This window comes from Protopterus annectens, chromosome 2.part2 (assembly GCF_019279795.1).
Source record: "Protopterus annectens isolate FY-2018-M chromosome 2.part2, PAN1.0, whole genome shotgun sequence".
NCBI lineage: Eukaryota > Metazoa > Chordata > Ceratodontiformes > Protopteridae > Protopterus > Protopterus annectens.
The window spans coordinates 873,164,094-873,182,217 of NC_056730.1; the positions used below are offsets into that span (position 1 = coordinate 873,164,094).

The 18,124-nt window shown below is 43.7% G+C and overlaps 1 long non-coding RNA gene and 1 other non-coding gene across 2 annotated transcripts in view; both read left to right on the forward strand.

Moving 5' to 3' along the window:
- LOC122795831 overlaps window positions 1–18,124 on the forward strand; it is a 197,129-nt gene that overhangs the window by 126,365 nt on the left and 52,640 nt on the right. The window lies entirely within an intron of this gene.
- LOC122796100 lies at window positions 16,127–16,261 on the forward strand. Its single transcript, XR_006363933.1, has one exon. It is a non-coding gene; the product is annotated as a small nucleolar RNA SNORA13 (small nucleolar RNA).

The window sequence follows — 18,124 nt, forward strand, 5'->3', positions numbered from 1 at the left end:
TTGCAAACAAATTTTGCATGTCCAAAATATTGAAATTAAGTATCTGATTATGATGTCCCTGTTTTTCATGATTTATTATATTTGAGTATCTCTTCCCATTTTTTCTTTGCAACTGATTGCTTTGTCTTGTTCATAGATTGCTATTATAGAAACAAATTTAAACTTTTAAGACCGTTACTGTACTGATATTGTTTTACTGTTAACTTGCACTGATTTTTATGAACCAACATGGTTTGCTGCTTTTGCTTGGATTTTTATTAGCTGAAAAATGCAATTTGTAATGACTTTGCACTTTACTACCTGTATGTATTGCTGTGTATTTTTAGCCGGATGGCAGTTACTCCAGTTTGACTAATGATGTTTTTGCTGTACTAGTTGTGTTTGACACTTTGCTGTTATAGTTTATGTAATACATTCTTTTGAAACTGTGACATTACAGTCAGTTTTTATCAATATTGATCCTGTTTGCTGTATGCATAAGCTGCCTTTGGAGACGTACTGTATTTTTAATGTGGGGGGGGGGGTGACTCTCATTACTATAGAACCTATTGTCATTTAGGGATTTGTCATATATACTGCATTAAATGTTACTCCATTTCTAGATGTAGATGTGGACTTGCATACCGAACATTTAATTGCATTGTTTAGTTTTGCATATACCATTTGCACTACTGTAAATGTATTTACTATACCTTTACATTGTATCTGTATGTCTGTGTATTCTGAATTTGTCCTGGCTTATTAAACCAGTAAAGTATTTTTATTGCTTTAAAAGATCCCTGTACTTTTGCTGCCATCTGATAACCTGTATTTTGTTAATTTATTGCTTTAATGCGTATTGCCTGCCATGATCTGGTATTTTAAGGTATACTTTATTTTTTATGTATCACTCTGTGTTTGTTCCTGTGACTGATTTGTCCCTTAATGTATTTTCTTTATCTTGATTTCTTTCCCTATGTTTGGGTTTGAAAAAGCACTATTATCTGCATAGATACTCTTTTGTGTTTGACTTTTCTTTCATTTTTTGTAATATGGACAATTTTGTTTAATGTGACCTATTTTCTTACAGGTATTGCACAAAGTTCAGAAAAACAGGTATCTGTCTTTAACCCTGGTGGAGCAAAAAGCTGCTCGTGTTCCCCCTATGTTTGGTTTTATATCAGACCATGTAGTGCATCCCTTTCCTTTCACCATGTAGTCTACAAGCTGTTTTTGTACATTTCCTATGTGCATCTGCTGTACTGCGTACTTTTAAAACTGTCTAGCACTCTGGTTTAATCTCTGGAGTCTGTATCTGTCTGTCAGGCAGAAACTGATTTTAAAGCTGCATTTTGCAGAATGTCATTAGCTGTCTGACAGAATTGCTTTATCATAACATTTTGCCCGACCAAAACTTTTTTTTTTTGTTTTGCCACTGAGGCAGAGTCTGTAATAAACAAGACTATTGAGATATATCAGCATGAGAAATAACTGTCATTTCTGCTGAACCCTGCCCAATGTAAACCTTGCTGGGCTTTTAACTGTCTCTTGTCAGATAACCTCTGCAGTTTGTGCCCTTAGTAAATGTTGTTGGGCTCTAGCTGATTGTTACGTTAAACCAGAAATGTCATGTAAATTCTGAATGCTATGCTGAGTCTGTTCTTCTAAATGGAGTCTTTTATGAATTGGTGTATATTTTATGTATGTGGTGGTGCTGCGGTAGTGTTGTCGCCTCACAGTAAGACGCTGTCCTGTTCGATTCTCAGCTAAAGCGTCATGTGTGGAGACATGTGTGAATGGGCGTACCTTCGTTGAAGGTTGTCAGGGCTGGCAACTCTGCACGTAAAAATCTACTGCCAATCGTTGGTGGACCGGAGTTCCACTGTGGCGACCCCTAACTGGGAGAAAGCCAAAAGACACAACAACAAACACAACTGTTATCTAATGTCTAAACATCAAACATTTTATGTCTAACAGAAGGTTGAACCATGTAAATTTATATATACAATATGTGGGCAAACTGTCTGTACTTGCATCCATGTTATAACTGTGAAAGTACCGTAATTTTATGCAGAAGACAAGCAGGTGATCAGGCTGAAGTCAGTCTGGAAAAAGACTGTTTTTCTACAGACGAATTGTAGGTGGTCCGATGCAGGACAGCTTTCACAGCGGTGCTCTGTGTCCACCAACAAAGAACTGGAACGGTCAGTGTGTTGAACTAACGTAGTAAGTAGTAGGGATCCATCTGTAATAAAGGATAACCGCATCCTCCTACTCAAATGTGTTTTTTTTTTTTTTTTATTTCATCATGGTTTGGCATTTCCTACATTTTAACAGCACTCTGGGACTATTTAGAGCTTTTTAGATATTTTTATATGTAATTTCTGACTCTGACCACATGGGGGCTGGCATTTTGAAATAATTCAGACTGTTTACTCTGCCTCTAAGTATCCCAGAATGCATTGTTTGTCTCCAAAAAATTGCATCAGATCTGCCACGTTTTCCCTTAAGCTGCTGTCACTTCATTGACTTAACAGGCATTAACTGCTGTCTTAAAGTCCCGTACTTTTGATTAAAATGTTAACCTTTTTCAATGACTACTTCAAACACAAGCAGTGCAAATGCAACAGAACTGAAAAGTGCATTTTATTGCTCTTGCTTCTTAGAAATGCTAACTTGCTTTCTTTTGTAAAGGCTGAAATCTAGTTCTTCAAGGCATCTCCCCTCCCACTTCACACCTACCTTCCCTAGCGGTAATTTGACCCATTATCTGTATGTGATTGACCGCTCACAGCAGGTGACCAGAGTAATGTACTGTTTTCTTGTCAGCCTTTCCCTCTGTACAGTGGGACACTTTTTTTTTGTTGCACTCCTGTCAAATTTAGAACCAAGCTACATAGTACTGGGAATAATCACCGTTTTGCAAAGCATCAAACTCCCACTTATTTTTCCTTCCCGTTTGGTTAAATAGCTAACAAATGATGCACTATAAAGATTAAATATTTCAGACTTGCATGACAGCACCACATGCTTTTTTAAGTCATAATTTTAAAATTTACGGTATTGCATACTTGTAATATGATTTAGTGTTGTCGATTAATTGACAGACATCTGCTTCTTTTGTAAAAACATGCAATTAATGTATACGCATGGATGTTAAGTTGTCAATCTCGCCTTCATTCTTGCTTGATGGGGTTCGGAGCCGAGGCACTTGCTAAGCTAGAGAGTCACTTACCAGCTCGAGGCAGCCCCATATCCCATGATGCAAGGCAGTAAGTACCCAGATCTCGTTTGCCGCTTCGCTGATGAGGTCCTCCTTTTACCAGCTCCTGGTAAGTGTTTAAACTACTTTTAGCCCCTTTTTAAACAATAACTACTTTTTCTTAGAAATCTTTCATTTTTAGTTAATTAGCCCCTTTTTGACTGAATTTATTCCTCCTCCTTAATTTTTTTTAGTCAGGCCTTCTTCCCACCCATTCCCCCCCCCCCCCCTGTTAGGGTGTGTGAGGTTTTATTGCTTATTTTAATTGTCTGATTGGGACTGTGTGTGTACTTCTGTATCCACTATGTCCAAAGAGCAGAGGGTCTCGGGCTTTAAGAAGTGTGACTCGTGCTGTCGGAAGATGTCTGACAGACTGTCACACTTCTTGCTTATACTGCCTGGGACCTCTCCACCTGCAGGACCCCTGTGCAATATGTCACTCTTTTAGCCAGAGAGTCCTGCAGAAAAGGAGAAACAAGTTCATTTTAAGGGGACTCCTTAAACCGGAAGGCTCCCCGGCCAAATCTGCTCCGGGAAAGCCTTCCAAGACTAAGGCCCAGGCTTCTGTACCTAAGCCTTCGGCCTTGGCTCCGACTTTGTCGGAGTCGAGATCGGCTCCGGCTGGAGCCGATCCTACCTTAACTAAATCCTCGGCACCGATGGGCTATCTGTGCCGATACTACTAAGGTCACTTTGGTGTATGTTCCGACTGGCTCCGACCACCATGTGGCCCAGGCTTCAGTGTTGGCGCCGACCAGCTCTGACACCACTATTTCGATACCTGCCTCGGCTCCGGCTGGAGCCGAGGCATCTAGATCATCTAAGTCATCTCTCGGAGCCGAAAAGTTATCAGCTCCGACTGGATCAGTGGGTTTGTCGGCTTCGATGGTTCCTTCGAGGAAGAGGTCCAGGTCCCCCTCTCTGGAACAGATTCTGTCGGCTCCGACCTCACCTCTTTCGGAACGGAGCCATCTGAGCCGATCATCTAGGTTATCTGACCATGATTTAGAGAGGGTGGTAAGCAGATTATTAAAATCACAGGCGCTGGCCCAGATGCTTCATAGTCAGTCTCAACAGACTACTATTAGTCCACACCCCCTCCAAGTTCCTCCTTCAACTATACATCAGAGTTTGGAGCTGGAGTCTACGGGAGTAGTTACGGCTATGGCTGAGGGGCAGATACCCCACCTTCAGCATCTACTCTTATCTCCTCTTCGAGACCTTCCTTGGAGGGATTCGGTGATCGGGCTTCCCTGGTCTCCTCCGAGGGGGTGAGGGGTATTGGACCCTTGTCCGACCCCGCTCTTCCCCTTGGAGCTTCAGCCTTGGTGAGCTCGGCTCCGACATCTGCCTCGGAGCCTTCCTTTTCGGTGGGCCCGGGAGTCCCAGTTTCTTCGGAACGGGTTCTCTCGGGTCTCCCTGGGAGGGGGGCCTTCGAGGTGATGGAGATTGTGCTGGCCACCAGGCTCAGTCAGCAGTCTATTCCCTTAGCTCCTCCCTCTACTGCACCTGTCGATATCTCTTCCCACTCTCTTGCTCCTGGACCTAGAGATCCACCGCCTCAGATTTCCCCACTGGGAAGAACCCCCTCTTCCGAGGATTCTCCTGACCAGTCAGGAGATCCTCCGCGCAAGAGGACACACCTGGACTCCCCTGAGTCTATCACTTCAGATACCGACTTGGATGAGTCTGAGGGATCCCCAAGATCCCCCTCTGAGGATGTATCCTTTTCAGACATCCTGGAACTCCTAAAACAGAGGGGAAATTGGCCCACCATAAATCCCTCCGAGGATGAGTCTGTATACCTAGAGGCGTTTGGTTCTCGGCCCTCCACCTCCTGGGTGTCTCCACCTTTCGACCCCCTTATGCAGGTTGTTGCTCGAAAGGCTTGGACTGCTCCTGATTCTGTAGAGCCAGTTCCTAGGAGGCCGTCTAAATTTATTACAGCCCCTTCTGACAAGCCATTCCTCACTAAAGGTATCCCTGTTGATGCCATGGTGGTGGCTGCCGCCACTAAGAAGGAACATGCAGATCCTTCCGTACCAGTCCATCCTAACAAAGATTCTAGGACCATGGACAGGTATGGTAAGCGGATGTTCTCCTCGGCGACCTTTGCCATGCGTTCGCTGAACTATTTGTCACTTCACTAGACTCCAAAGGGACATCCTTAAAGAACTAGGTGAAGTAGTGCAGGATCCTACGGCTGTAGGGGCTCAAGAAAAGATTGCTTCTCAGCTAGGAATCCTTAATTCCATAGCAAACTCCTCCATGCGGCTGATTTCGTATGCAGCAGATGGAGCGAGTAGGGCCGCAGGTACAGGAGTGGCTCTCAGACGTAAAGCCTGGATGCGGCTCTAATTTTGCAGATCCCTTTAAAGCGTCCTTCACGAATTCTCCCTTTGATGGGTCAGCATTGTTTGGCCCTCAAGTGAAGGATACATTGACCAGGTGTGAGCAAGACTGCGAGACTCTTTCTGCCGTAGGGGTCCTACCCCCTCTAGACCTTACCCCAAAGGTCAGAAGGGTGGAAAGATGTGGTTCCGTAAATCCCAGGGAGTCACGCCAGACACACGTGGTCAGTTTACCCCTAGAGGCAGAGGGGGTAATAATAATAGACGCCACCCTAGAGGCAGAGGGGGTCCACAGAACCAGGGAAGCAGAGAGCCTCTCTCTGACAAGCCCTTCCAGCATCCCTGAGATGTTGCCCGACTGTCCATCCTTGGAGACAGTCAGGGGAAGACTATCGCTGTACCCAGAAGCCTGGCGTTCCCTCTCACAAGACAGATGGGTACAGTCTATCCTATCCGAGGGTTACAAAATTCCTTTCGAGGAAAGTCCTTTACTCACAAAAATTCCCTTCCAGATGTGCCACCCGGTCTAAGGGAAATAGCAAAATTAGAAGTATCAAAGCTTCTACAAAAAAGGGCCATTCAGCCAGTTCCAACAGACCATTCAGAGCCCGGAATCTACTCTAGGTTCTTTTTGGTTCCCAAAAAGACGGGAGATTGGAGACCAATATTGGACCTCAGCAGACTCAAGTCTGTAAAAAAGACAAGATTTCGGATGGTCACACTACAATCTATTTTGCCCTTCCTGGGCAAAGACAACTGGATGTGCTCAATAGACCTTCAGGATGCGTACTATCATATAAAAATCCACAGACGCTCCAGAAGGTTTCTCCGCTTTCGGCTGGGGCCCAGTCATTTTCAATTCAGAGCCCTGCCCTTTGGTCTCACTACAGCCCCCAGAGTGTTCACCAAATGCATGGCAGTGGTCACGGCTCACCTGAGACGCCAAGGATTCCAGGTGTTTCCGTATCTCGACGACTGGCTCCTCTCAGCCACCACCAGGCATCAACTTCTCCAAGCCAGAGATTACACCCTAAATCTCTGCACACAATTAGGAATTTCGATCAACTACGGAAAATCCTCCTTATTGCCCTGCCAGTCTATTACTTTCATAGGCGCAAATTTAAACACTGTTAGGATGCCAGCAACCCTCACAGACCAAAGAATCTCAGATATCCAAAGTCACATGCGGATCATCCTTGCCAGCAAAAAGGTACAAGCCAGAATGGTCCTGAAAGTGTTGGTCCTCATGGCAGCGGCCATTACCCTTCTTCCCTTGGCCCGCTTCCACATGCGTCTTCAGTGGATGTTGTTCACCCAGTGGTCTTGCCAACAACTTCCCATGCATCACCAAATCCTAGTGACAACTTTGCAAAAAACACCTATCTTGGTGGATTTCTTCTTCCCAGATTCATCAGGGCAGACCTTTTGTATCCCCGGCCCCGGTAGCCCCAGTCACTATGGACGCCTCCCTGTTCGGGTGGGGGGGTCATTATCAGGACAGGATGGTTCATGGGACGTGGCAACCGTTCGAATACCACCTGCACCTAAATGTCCTAGAGATGAGAGCAGTGCTTTTAACGTTGCAAGCCCTCAACGACTTTCTTCCCTTGGGAACAATTGCAGTTCACACAGACTACATGTCTGTAGTCATGTCTGTAGTATGGTATATCAACAAACAGGGCGGAACCAAGTCCTACCCCTTGTGTCGAAGCTCTCAGACTTTGGCAATGGGCGATCTCCTCTCATCGGTTTCTGGTAGCAACGCATATCCCTGGGAAAACCAACTTTTTGGCGGACAGATTGAGCAGAGCTATTCTCATGCCCCACGAGTGGTCTCTCAAACAATCTATAGTGGAGGAGATTTTTCTAGAATGGGGCCGCCCATGTTGCGATCTCTTTTGCTACTCCCCAAAACAGCAAATGCCCAGACTTCTTTTCTCTCTTCCCACTACCAGGCCATCCCCCCAGAGACGCTCTTACCCAGGATTGGCCCCAGGGACTTCTTTATGCTTTTCCTCCCTTTCCGTTGATTCCTCAACTACTCCAGAAAGCCACCGTTTTGAGAGCCAAAATGATTCTCATTGCTCCCTATTGGCCTTGACAAATTTGGTTTCCGTTCCTCCATAGTCACCTATTGGTGCAGCCATGGCATCTGGACCCAGTGCCAGACCTTCTGATCCACCAATTGGGTCATCTGCACCAGTCTATCCCTTCTCTCAACCTCACTGCTTAGTTGCTCCACTTCCTTCCTTAGCCAGGCTTCCCATGATCTCTAACCCGGTTAGGGATATCATAGTGGCTTCCCTTAAATCCTCTATCAGAAGGATTTATACCAGCAAGTGGAAATGCTTCTCTTGTTGGGCAAAATCAAAAAATATAGATCCTTTTACTGCCCCTGTTCATGCAGTTTTAGATTTCTTAGCGGAAATTTTTCACTCTGGCTCTTCATCTTCCACCATTAAAGTTCAGTTGGCTGCTATTTCGAACTTTCATGTTGGATTTGCAGATCACAACATTATGTCCCACAAGTTCTGTAAAGCTTTTCTAAAAGGAATTTTTCTCCTTAAACCTCCTGTCAGGAGTCGTCCTCAATGGGACCTAAATCTAGTGCTGACATCCTTAATTCTTCCTCCCTTCGAGCCAGCTGTTTCTTGTTCCCTGAAGTTTCTTTCATGGAAAACTCTCTTCCTTGTGGCTATTACCTCAGCTAGGAGAGTGTCAGAACTTTATGCTCTCTCTGTTCATCCCCCTTACTTGGTCTTCCACAAAGACAGGGTTTCCTTGAGACCTAATCCATCTTTTTTACCTAAGGTTGCTTCGAAAGCTAATTTGAACCAATCTATTGATCTCCCTGTATTTTTCCCTAATTACTCCAACAGATCGGAACAAAAATTACATTATCTTGATGTTCACCGCCAACTCGGATATTATTTGGACAGAACAAAACTATTCAGGAAATCTGATCAGCTTTTTATTTCTTAAGCTGAAAATAGGAAAGGACTTCCTGTCTCCAAAGTGACCTTATCTAGATGGCTTTCTTCACCATCTCTGAAATCTATCAGCTCAGGGGCAAACAGCTGTGTTCAAAACCAAAAGCGCATTCCACCAGAAGTTTGGCCACTTCCACAGCTTTTCAGGCTAGACTCCCTTTAGACACTATTTGTGCAGCAGCCACTTGGGCCACTCCTCATACCTTTGTTTCTCATTGCAAATTGGATTTGGCCTCCAGGGATAGAGCCAGTTTTGGCTCTACGGTTCTCAAGAGTCTGTTCCATTGAGCCACCCAGGATAAAGGTGCTAGGAGCGCGGTCCCATCAAGCAAGAATGAAGGCAAGATTGACAACTTAACATTGAGAAGTTATGTACCTACCATAACGCTCCATGTTAGTTGTCTTCTCTTGCCTTCTTTCTTGCGACCCTCCCTCCTGCCCCCTTGCCTGGACAGACCTTATCTCCCTTATCTGGAAGTTGCTTCTTTAAGACACCAGCTAATTATCTGGTCTCCCTTTTAGCCCTTCCTTTAGGCAAATTGCTTTTCTTTCCTTCTGGAAAGCTTTGTGCTAGGTGTTCCCTATAGATACCAAACGAGATCTGGGTACTTACCGCCTTGCATCATGGGATATGGGGCTGCCTCGAGCTGGTAAAAGTGACTCTCGAGCTTAGCAAGTGCCGAGTCGGAGCCGAGGATCGGCACCGAACCCCATCAAGTAAGAAAGAAGGCGAGAGAAGACAACTAACATGGAACGTTATGGTAGTTACATAACTTCTCATTATCACAAATTTATGCTCTTAGTTTTTGCAGCTGTTACTGTGCTTCTGCCTGTATTTAAGCAATATGACTACAAAAACAGTTTACAAAATTTAGAAATTACATCCAAAAATTATTCTCGCTCACCCCCCCACCACACTCACTCTGTCACATCTCACCACGCTCATGCACTCGCTCACTCTCCCCACCACACACACACTTGCCCCTTGCTTGTATTCACACACACACACTTGCCCCTTGCTTGTATATACACACACACACTTGCCCCTTGCTTGTATATATACACACACACACTTGCCCCTTGCTTGTATATATACACACACACACTTGCCCCTTGCTTGTATATATACACACACACACTTGCCCCTTGCTTGTATATATACACACACACACTTGCCCCTTGCTTGTATTCACACACACACACACACTTGCCCCTTGCTTGTATTCTCACACACACACACTTGCCCCTTGCTTGTATTCTCACACACACACACACTTGCCCCTTGCTTGTATTCACACACACACACTTGCCCCTTGCTTGTATTCACACACACACACACTTGCCCCTTGCTTGTATTCACACACACACACACACTTGCCCCTGGATTGTATTCACACACACACACACTTGCCCCTTGCTTGTATTCACACACACACACACTTGCCCCTTGCTTGTATTCTCACACACACACACACACTTGCCCCTTGCTTGTATTCTCACACACACACTTGCCCCTTGCTTGTATTCTCACACACACACACACACACACTTGCCCCTTGCTTGTATTCTCACACACACACACACACTTGCCCCTTGCTTGTATTCTCACACACACACACACACACACACACACACACACACACTTGCCCCTTGCTTGTATTCTCACACACACACACACTTGCCCCTTGCTTGTATTCTCACACACACACACACTTGCCCCTTGCTTGTATTCTCACACACACACACACACACACACACACACACACACACACACACACTTGCCCCTTGCTTGTATTCACACACACACACACTTGCCCCTTGCTTGTATTCACACACACACACACACTTGCCCCTTGCTTGTATTCACACACACACACACACTTGCCCCTTGCTTGTATTCACACACACACACACTTGCCCCTTGCTTGTATTCACACACACACACACACACTTGCCCCTTGCTTGTATTCTCACACACACACACACACTTGCCCCTTGCTTGTATTCTCACACACACACACACACACTTGCCCCTTGCTTGTATTCTCACACACACACACTTGCCCCTTGCTTGTATTCTCACACACACACACACACACTTGCCCCTTGCTTGTATTCTCACACACACACACACACACACACACACTTGCCCCTTGCTTGTATTCTCACACACACACACACACACTTGCCCCTTGCTTGTATTCTCACACACACACACACTTGCCCCTTGCTTGTATTCTCTCACACACACACACACACTTGCCCCTTGCTTGTATTCTCACACACACACACACACTTGCCCCTTGCTTGTATTCACACACACACACACACACACACTTGCCCCTTGCTTGTATTCACACACACACACACTTGCCCCTTGCTTGTATTCTCACACACACACACACTTGCCCCTTGCTTGTATTCTCACACACACACACTTGCCCCTTGCTTGTATTCTCACACACACACACACACACACTTGCCCCTTGCTTGTATTCTCACACACACACACACTTGCCCCTTGCTTGTATTCTCACACACACACACACTTGCCCCTTGCTTGTATTCACACACACACACACACTTGCCCCTTGCTTGTATTCACACACACACACACTTGCCCCTTGCTTGTATTCTCACACACACACACTTGCCCCTTGCTTGTATTCTCACACACACACACTTGCCCCTTGCTTGTATTCTCACACACACACACTTGCCCCTTGCTTGTATTCTCTCACACACACACACTTGCCCCTTGCTTGTATTCTCTCACACACACACACTTGCCCCTTGCTTGTATTCTCACACACACACACTTGCCCCTTGCTTGTATTCTCACACACACACACACACTTGCCCCTTGCTTGTATTCTCACACACACACACACACTTGCCCCTTGCTTGTATTCTCGCACGCACTTGCCCCTTGCTTGTATTCTCACACGCACGCACTTGCCCCTTGCTTGTATTCTCACACGCACGCACTTGCCCCTTGCTTGTATTCTCACACACACACACTTGCCCCTTGCTTGTATTCTCACACACACACTTGCCCCTTGCTTGTATTCTCACACGCACGCACTTGGCCCTTGCTTGTATTCTCACACGCACGCACTTGGCCCTTGCTTGTATTCTCACACGCACGCACTTGGCCCTTGCTTGTATTCTCACACGCACGCACACACACACACACACTTGCCCCTTGCTTGTATTCTCACACACACACACACTTGCCCCTTGCTTGTATTCTCACACACACACACTTGCCCCTTGCTTGTATTCTCACACACACACACACACACACTTGCCCCTTGCTTGTATTCTCTCACACACACACTTGCCCCTTGCTTGTATTCTCACACACACACTTGCCCCTTGCTTGTATTCACACACACACACACACACTTGCCCCTTGCTTGTATTCTCACACACACACACACTTGCCCCTTGCTTGTATTCTCACACACGCACACTTGCCCCTTGCTTGTATTCTCTCACACACACGCACACTTGCCCCTTGCTTGTATTCTCTCACACACACGCACACTTGCCCCTTGCTTGTATTCTCTCACACACACACTTGCCCCTTGCTTGTATTCACACACACACACACTTGCCCCTTGCTTGTATTCACACACACACACACACACACTTGCCCCTTGCTTGTATTCACACACACACACACACTTGCCCCTTGCTTGTATTCACACACACACACACACACACACTTGCTTGTATTCTCACACACACACACACACACACTTGCCCCTTGCTTGTATTCTCACACACACACACACACACTTGCCCCTTGCTTGTATTCTCACACACACACACTTGTGGGCTTTAAAACACAAGTACCAGTATGACTGTCCTAGTCCATGATACCTCACTGGACTATATGAAGAGGGACATGGAGCTCTCCGAATGTGTAACAGGTGGGTATGAATCTAGCCTTGTCGCATCCTACCTTTAGCAATGATTGTACCACAGGACCAGCAAAAATGACCTACTTCAACAAAGGGCATAGTTTCTGGTGTCACAACAAGGGGATCCAATGTCAGCTTGGGGAGACATAACCGACAAGCCACTATGCTTTTCAAGAGATGGTTTGCACTTATCACCACTTGGCTTCTGAATATTGGCAGAGGTTGTCACCATAGTGCCTTTTTAGGATATGCCAAGTTAAGCCCGCCAACATAATAAAAATCCGTCAGAAATACCTAAAAAGTGCTGCTTCTCAATGCTAGTAGTTTAAATATAAAAAAAAAAATGTATTACCTGGAAGCACTCCTTACCCTAGAAAATTCACACATGCAGTCACAGAAACACAATTCAGAACTGTAGTAATCACTCTGGCTATTAAAGTCTACAGTGCCTTTCATACATTTTGATCCCCCACAGCTCTGAATAAAACATATGGAGGAGGTGTTTCAATGTTTTTAAAGCACTAATACAATGCTGTACTGGTCCAAAAACATGACTGAATTGAGCTGCTGCTTGCCCAACTAACCACAGGTGTGAACCCCTATCATATCCTTGCATAATAGTGGTACTAAAAATAGAGACAGAAATGTTTAGAGGAGATGCATTAAACACGTTCTAAAGCTAAACAAGGAGCAACATTAAACCATACAGCCCTGAAATCAAGTTAGTATCTAATCATGCTGCCTATGCTGATAAAGCAATTTCACTGTCCATAACTGAAAAATCTGGCACGGTACAATTAACACCACTAAAGCTACTGATGTGTTACAGTACGACAATTTAGCAGACCTGAGCGAAAGGTCGAGTCGTACAAGGCCAGTGTTGCAAAATATCAATGCTAATGATACATACAAGTGGAAATAAATGGGCGCCGCTGATGAAATTATATAGTATTCTCCATAACGAATGCTCCTGCTACGCTGACTCAGCAGAACCGCTTCCGGACCTCGGAGGTTTCAGTTAGAACAGTTTTAGACCCACGCAAACATTACACTTAATCTAATGTGTTATAATACCAAGAACCGCTCAGAGCTAAAATATCTACAGCAGTACCTAACTTGGTTCAGAATATACCCTGAAAGAGTAACTTTCTTCGGGGTGAGGGGGCTTTTCAAAAATGTAGAGGATATTGGCACACACAAACACGGCACACAGCATACTCGCGCACACAGCAAAACAAGGGCATGTAAACATTTGCCAAAGAGAGAGCGTTGTAATTGCAGTCCAACTCGCTCTAACCTTCAAAACGGGTGCATGAAACACTAACTGGCAGCAGGAAAAAAATAAATATATATATATGAGCACGGCACACAGACGCTGAAATGAGCATTAATAACATGCTAAAATTAGAAAAAACAAACTAGCAGCAGTAGTGATAAATATACGAGCTATCACTATAAACCAACACTTGCATAAAAAAAAGAAGAGACTGCTTATTCTGAGTATCAGTAACGAAGATAAATGCAGATAATACTCTCCAAGCCGAATTCAGCATGCAGCATGGGACCTGACTAAAACAAAAGGCAGCATTCACACACGGGAACACGACGACTAGATAATTAACCAAGAACCAGCAGTATCAAATAAAATGTATAACCATAGTACAATAATAATATACATATAATAATAGCAGCAGCAAGCAAATACAACAGAAGTAGGCTAATCTAGATAGTCGGCAGCAGCATACACTAGTGAATCACGTGGCACCCTCAAACAGAAGCATAAACTATATCAGGCAGCACAAAATAGGGCTAGGAGTGCATTTAAACAGGGGATGTGGGTGGAATTACATTTTAAATTCACTAGGAAGACTTACCTTACCAATGAAGCAAAAAATGCAGACAGATGCAGGCAATCCAAACTTTTCAGTAGTCCCTCAAATGAATGCAGTTGACAGGATACACGTACAATAGTTCCACACACCACATGGATTTTATTAGGTTGAGTGGGATGGGTAAGGCAGGTCTGACATCACAATGTGGGAGGAACACTGGCTCTTCTATACAGCATGCAAATCGGGTGGGGATTACATCACTTTGGGGGAGGAAACATCCCGATAGCTAGAGCAAGAGCAGATGGCAGATGTGACATCATAATTTCAGAGCCAGCTACAGGTTTTTCAAGTTTGTTTGCAAAGTGAAACAAAAACAGTACAGAAAGCTATGAAGCAGAACAGGGAAAACAGAGTGGATTTTTTTTTTTTTTTTTTTAAAGCTTTATCAACGAACAGGGACTGGAAGAGTCAGTAGGTTGGGGAATTTGCTTTAATATCCTGTTTTCCTTTAACTGCTGGTAACAGATATATGGTCACAGCTCCTGGCTGGCTCGCCACTAAAAAAAAATGTATCTCTTTCAAGAAATGTCACTGAAGAAAATGTCCAAAAGTAGACCAGACAAACTCCATACTACTGTATCTGTTATACTTTGTTTCAGAACAAATTCTTGCCAAACCGTCAATTCTGTCAGAGCTATTTCAATTTTATTATAACACAGCTAGACAGATGAATAGATTAAGGCACACTTAGTCTAAGACGTCACTACTGAATGAAACATACTGTCCAGTTTATATACTCTTTTCAACCAATGTTATTTTTTAATGTCCTTGTGACTTGTTCTTCTGGTTTTTGTCTGTCATGAAAAAGTCCATGGTTATTTCATGCCCTTTTCTGGTCCTTGCTGTATCTGAAGACTTCACAAAAGTCTCCAGGTCATCTTTATCACTTGACCTGTCTGCGTTATTTATTTCTACATCTGAAAGCCAAGAAAGTCTTTTTTTTTTTCTATAACAGGATGCATTTTAAGTAATGCCCACAGCTATATGTTATTAATATCTAAGCTGAACATAACTGTCCTTGCAAAGCAAGCATATTATTTTGAAAACTGCTGTTTGGCCTTGCACATTTCCTTTCACTGTACACACAGTATTGAAAAAAAGCATTTTAATTTACACTATAATTTTTACCTGCTTCTGTTTGTTTGGAAAACTTAAATGTACCCCATTTGGCAGGTGGTGTATATATTTTTTTTTTTTGCTCCCTTTTTAGAATATTGACTATATGGTGCCTATTTCTGTTGGGCTCTGCTTTTTTCCCCACTATCTTAAATTTTATTTTTTTTGAATTGCCTCTTAAGCTAGACATGAGTTGTGCTATAGTCGTTAATGAGGTGGTAAAACTGCATTATTTTGAACTGCCAATATTAAGTGCCACTAGTGACAAGGTAAATACTTGGTCTAAAGTACTGTGCTCATGTGGCTAGTACATTTAAGTAGGGGTAAAGGGGGATTAGGCACCCCAAAGATGTGCATGGAATTCTGATCTCAGACTAGTTGATATACTTGGCTTTTGCATCATCAAACAGCTGCCCTAGATGTGGTCTTGCCAGAATGTTCAGAGTTGAATTTTTTAATGTCGTCGTACTGTTTTGTTAACCCACCCACTCCCTCCTTGTACACTTCATTCACAGTTGAGGTTTGAACAGAAGTGCTACAGCAGTGAACTTTGTAATGTTTGCTTGATAATGTCTGTCGTAAAGTATGTAGGTTTTGATGTTAAATTGGCCCCTGTGTTGCCCATTCATTTTTGCTGTTGGTGAATGTGGTGTCAGAAGGGGCAAAAATTAAAATTCCTTGTGGCATTTTAAAATACCTTAGATTTCCCATCTAAAGGCTCTTGTTCACTTGGGACAAATTATGTATATATAGGCTACTTTTTTCATAATGTGATATATTTAAAGACCTGGCTTCAGTTTATCAATGTTGTGACTTCACAAAAGACTGGATTCTGGTAGCCGATGCCGTGATGTAGGGAGAAACCCTGAGTGGGTCTTCAGTTGTCACTAGTAGTGAGTCAAGAATCACTAGTGGTGAGTGAAGAATCTGAGGTGCTGGCAGGGGTGAGTATGCCTGTCTGGGGCAAGTGCATGGTATAGATTATGCAGTTGGATTTCTCTGGCAGAGGCTGGGAAAACTATTTTAAAATATTTCTTGGGGCTAGTTAGTATCTGCTCCTGTAAAAGTAATAAGGAATTTTGTGGTTTGGTCTTTCTGTGTACTGCCTGTGGAGTGTTCCGGGGCATGGATGGGATAATTAAAATTTAGAAAGCATTCCCAGCGGCAGTACAGCATGCGCCCAGGACACTTTAATGTCTTATGTCTGTCCCTTATCACAGTTAGTCTGAGGTGGAACAGGAGCATCTAGTAGAACTGGCAATTGAGAGATACTTGAGTCTGCAGGTAATCAGTTGCAGGATACAAAAAGCAGGCAACAGGCTTGAATAAGCTGCATTAATGCTACTGCTAATTTGCTGAATAAGCTGCATTAACTCCTTGTCCACCTGAGCTTTCTGTGTTGTAGGTAAATTGGCAAGTCTTACAAATAATGCTATAGGTATGCATGCTGCATATGTGTGCATCCTCATCCTGTAATGGGTTAGAATACTGTTTCAGAATCATATTCACTGCTTTGCTATAAGTAAATTCCAGGATAGGCACTTAACTAGCTGTTAATTCAATTCATGATTTGTGAATGAATATAGATACGTGCTTAAAGGGGCAGCCATTTTCCTAAAAGTTGAATTAAAAGTAGTAATTTGCTTTTGTTTAGTTGGGTGGTCCAACTGGATAGAACTTATATTTTTTGTGGAGCTGTTGGGGGGGGGTCTTGACTAGCAGGGTGGAGGCAGCTTCTTAATAATGTAGATCAGATTGCAGTCTTGCAAGAGTTGCAGGAAAAACTGTTAAAGGTGAGTGTCCCCCATAATTAGTTAGGAAAAGACTAGTTTAAACTTGGTGTAGGAGTGCTTTGCTGTTATGAATGTGGCCCACCATCTAAAGACGTTTGTGCAAATATTTTTACACACTTGTGTTCAGGTGACAGGTTTTAAACATTCAAGTTACAAATGTGTGCCTCATTTAGCAGGTTTAACCTTTTATGCCAGGGTAGTAATTTTTATATTACAAATCCCCGTTTTGGAATGTTCTGAATATGCAACACCTATTAGAGTTTTGTTCTCAGCAGAATTTGATTATCCCTACTTTAGTGTAGTTTTTTTTACTGCTTTTTAAGCTAGACAGAACATTTTACATTAGCTGATGAGGTCGCTCATACAAACAGTTAATAGTGGTGATTCAAATATGTCACTAATTACAAGGTGAATGCTTTGTTCAAAGTACTGTGGTAATGTGACTTGTGCACTAAGTTGGGATGATAAGAGTTTAGGCATCCCAAAGGTGTGCATGGAATTCTGACCTCTGACTAGTTGATGCATGCATGAGCAATATCCCAAGCAGTGTCGTGCAACATGTTCATTTACAGCAGCAGAAACTTTCGTTTTACAGGCACTGCCTTTTGCAGTAAGCAACTGCCCTTAATGTGTATTGCAGGACTGTTCAGAGTTGAATTTAAATATTGTCTTTGTACTGTTAACCCACCTCTCTTTGTACAGCATGCTGTCTTCCAGGAAAGATGTCTGTCATTGGCAGTTGCCCATTTCTCGGTAGGTGGTGTTGGTGCAGCCCTAAAATTTGTAATGTTCAGTGGATAATGTGTGTTCAT